Here is a 3,511-nt window from a genome sequence, read left to right on the forward strand (position 1 = left end):
ATAGGACTTGCTGGAATTGGTATGTAATCTCGCCCAAAGCTACTGGAGACCAAAAATTCACTTGGGGGTTAGGAAAAAGCAAGATCTAATCTATTTCCTGGATAAATGTTATATAATGAATCTGTAATCATTGATGCAAAAAGAATGTTTATGATAGTCATAAATTGGTACTTCTGTTTGGAATTCAGATAGCACAGCAACATATCTGACTGAGGTTGGTAGTAGGATGAAACAAAAAAATTTTTTTTTTCCTTTTAGGATTTGTCTTTCCTCCCAATTGTCTTCCTCCTTATTGGGATATAGTTCTGTATGCAAGGAAAATGGAAATGGAAGTTGAAGGAAAAAATCAGGTTCATTAATAAAGTCTAATAAAGTTCTATTAGTCCATTCAAATGATCAAATTATAGTTTTAAAGGTATTCAAAAATCATTTGCATGATCAGATTATGAATATTCAAAAAAGAAAATCTAGTTGTTCATAGATTTCTTTTCAAAGATTAGAGGTTAATAGAATCCTATTTTCCTTAAAAAACACACACACACAGTTAAATATCACAAAATTTTGTTGTGACTATACAATTTTCTCTAGGTTCTATTTACTTAGCATTGATTCATGTAAGTCTAAGCTTTTCTGAAATCAGCCTGCTCATCATTTCTTATAGAACAATAACATTTCATTACATTCATTTACCATAACTTTTCAGCCATTCCCCAATTGAGAGCCATCCACTCAATTTCCAATTCCTTATCACTACAAAAAGCTGCTACGAACACTTTTGCACATGTGGATCCTTTTCCCTCTTTTATGATCATTTTGGGATACAGATGCAATGAAGACATTGCTGGATCAAAGGGTATGCACAGTTTGATATACAAAATAGTTGGTTCGTTCATTTCACAATTCTACCAACAATACATAGGGTTCCAAAAACTATTTTTTCAAACATGTGATTAGATAGCTTTCATTACATCTTAAAATGAAATGATTGCATATGAATTGAATGAGTATGTAGAAGAATTACAATTGATATTTTTTTCTCAAAAGAAAACCTGGTGACAAAGAAGGATACAAGTATTATCCTAGAGTGGAGTTGTTTTTCAAAGATGGTGCCAAAAATATTCGGTGGTCTCAAGAACAGCTGCAAAATGGTTATTTGCTGGACTTAGCATAAGATTGAAATGGACATTAGAAGTCATTCCATGCATGCTATTTTTGAAATTTTGGAAAAATTCTGGTTCCAGAACCGTACATTGGTAGACATGAAATTTAAATTTGATGTTTATGAAACAACAAAAGAAATTTTTCTTGTCAATGTTACTGATAATTATTCCTAGTGGCTCTGGCCATCTGGTGATCCAGCCCAACAGAAAGAAAAGTAGTCACCTTAAGTAAGGCCTCCAGATGGTGAAGAAAAACTGTGAATGGGTTGCTAAAAGAGTGGAGTTTCTTCAAAAAGTGTGAAGTCCATGCAGAGCTGTAGTATTGATGGACTCAACTTCTGACCTTGGTCATTGTGAAAAAATTAAGAAGCTTTGTGGAAACTATAGTACTCCCTGTGATCTTTGAGAAACATCTGCCCATAAAGTTCCAGATGCAACTCTAAAGATAAAAATAATGTGCAAAGATACTGAATCTATGCTGTTCGGCAGAAACAATGGTTTTGGACCACTGATGTTCAACAACACTGCATATTCAAAAGTCACCTATCTTCTCTTTCCACTTAATTAGGAAGCTTGGGAGTCTTTATTTTAAAAGCCTAGTGGTCTTAGCTGTTTAACTGTTCTTACATTTGAGGGAGAAGGTCAATCTGTGGCCCAAACATTTGGATTGAATAACTATTTGATACAGGCTAAATTTTAAACAAACATATTAATCTTGAAGCAAGCAGATGAACTGAAAATCCAGTTTATAAGAAGAATGCATTTTAAAAAGCAGAGAGAAAAAAAGAAAGATTCTAATTTAGCTTCAAAGAATGTTACAAATCTGGAAAAAAAAAGTAATTCTAAACAAATCATAGAAAAATGTTAACATTTCTTGTAGTTTAAAAAAAAAAAGAAACCACAAGCATAGTTCTTATACTCAGTTTTTTTTTTTTTTTAAGTGCATGTTTCTTCTTTTCCTTCATTAATACCTTAAATGGCTAGAAAGCATGCATTTTACTGACAGACTCTTCAGGTTAAGTATTAAAAGGGTTTTACTTACTTCATTGCCAATTATTGTATATTATAAAATTTCCATTTAATGTCATTTATTTTCAAAGAAACTAAACACTAATTTTTGATAGACTATAATGCCATGAAGAGGGAACTCATTAATCTTTTATAGAAAATCAATTGAAAATTTTTATGTAATAAAAAACCTAGTTATACATAATTCTTTGGAAGTATTAAGAATCTTGAAAAAGTCCCCCTTAAGGGATTTACCACTACTAAATGCTGGGGAAATTTTTTTTTCAGTAAAAAAACAAACAAACAAAAAAAACAAGGAAAATTTGACTCTAATAAAATTTTCTTAAGTTATAACAGTTACTTAAAATATCTGTGTAATTTATTATTACCACTAATAATAGTAATAATACTAATTTTAATAATACATTTTTATTATACAGTAATAATACATTTTTATTAGTTTTAAATATTGGAAGAACTCTGCATAATGTTTCTGAGTAGTAGTACAAGTATTTCTGTACTATAAATAGGGAAATTGAGGATCAGGGATAAAATGACTTTTTCAAAAACTTAAAAAATTTTTTCAAATATATGTAACAATGATTTTCAACGTTTTTTCCTTTTTCTTTTCTTTTCTTTTCTTTTCTTTCTTTCTTTCTTTCTTTTTTTTTTTGCCGAGGCAATTGGGATTAAGTCAACATTCATTTTTGTAAGACTTTGTGTTCTAAATTTTTCTCCCTCTTTCCCTTACCTCCCCCCTCTCACCAGCTATAGCAATCTGATATACATTATAAATATGTGCAATTTTTAAAAACCATACTTCCATATTTGTCATTTTGTGCAAGAAAAATCAGACCAAAGGGAGAAAAACCATGAGAAAGCAAACAAACAAAGGTTTGTTCCATCTGCATTCAGGCTCCATAGTTCTCTCTCTGAATGCAGATGACACCTTCCATCCCAAGTCCATTGGAACTGCCCTGAAAGGGATGAAATGGCTTACTCAAAGCCAGTGATTGTTAGAGCTGGATTTGAAGACAGGTTTTCTGGCTTTGTGTCTATCTTTCCATTGTAGCACATGCCTTTCTAAAATCATAGTTTTAGAATTATTTATAGCACCTTATCCCTTCTCTCTCCTATTTTCTCCATTTTAATTGTCACCACTTTTATGCCTATCTTTAAAAAGTTGCAAATTAATGATGCTCTAATTTTTTTTCCTGTTTAAATTTTCCCAGGGCCACAAATGTTTTATATGTATGTATGTATGTGTGTGTGTGTGTGTGTGTGTGTATAAAATTCCCATATACTAGTGTGAAACGATTTTGAATCTTAAAGTTACACACAGA

General features: G+C 31.2%; 1 pseudogene; it reads left to right on the forward strand.

Annotated features, from left to right (window-relative positions):
- Nucleotides 1-1,001: 1,001 nt before the first annotated feature.
- LOC127546562 (bifunctional phosphoribosylaminoimidazole carboxylase/phosphoribosylaminoimidazole succinocarboxamide synthetase-like) lies at nucleotides 1,002-1,860 on the forward strand (annotated as a pseudogene).
- Nucleotides 1,861-3,511: the final 1,651 nt, after the last annotated feature.

Source organism: Antechinus flavipes, chromosome 2 (assembly GCF_016432865.1).
Source record: "Antechinus flavipes isolate AdamAnt ecotype Samford, QLD, Australia chromosome 2, AdamAnt_v2, whole genome shotgun sequence".
NCBI lineage: Eukaryota > Metazoa > Chordata > Mammalia > Dasyuromorphia > Dasyuridae > Antechinus > Antechinus flavipes.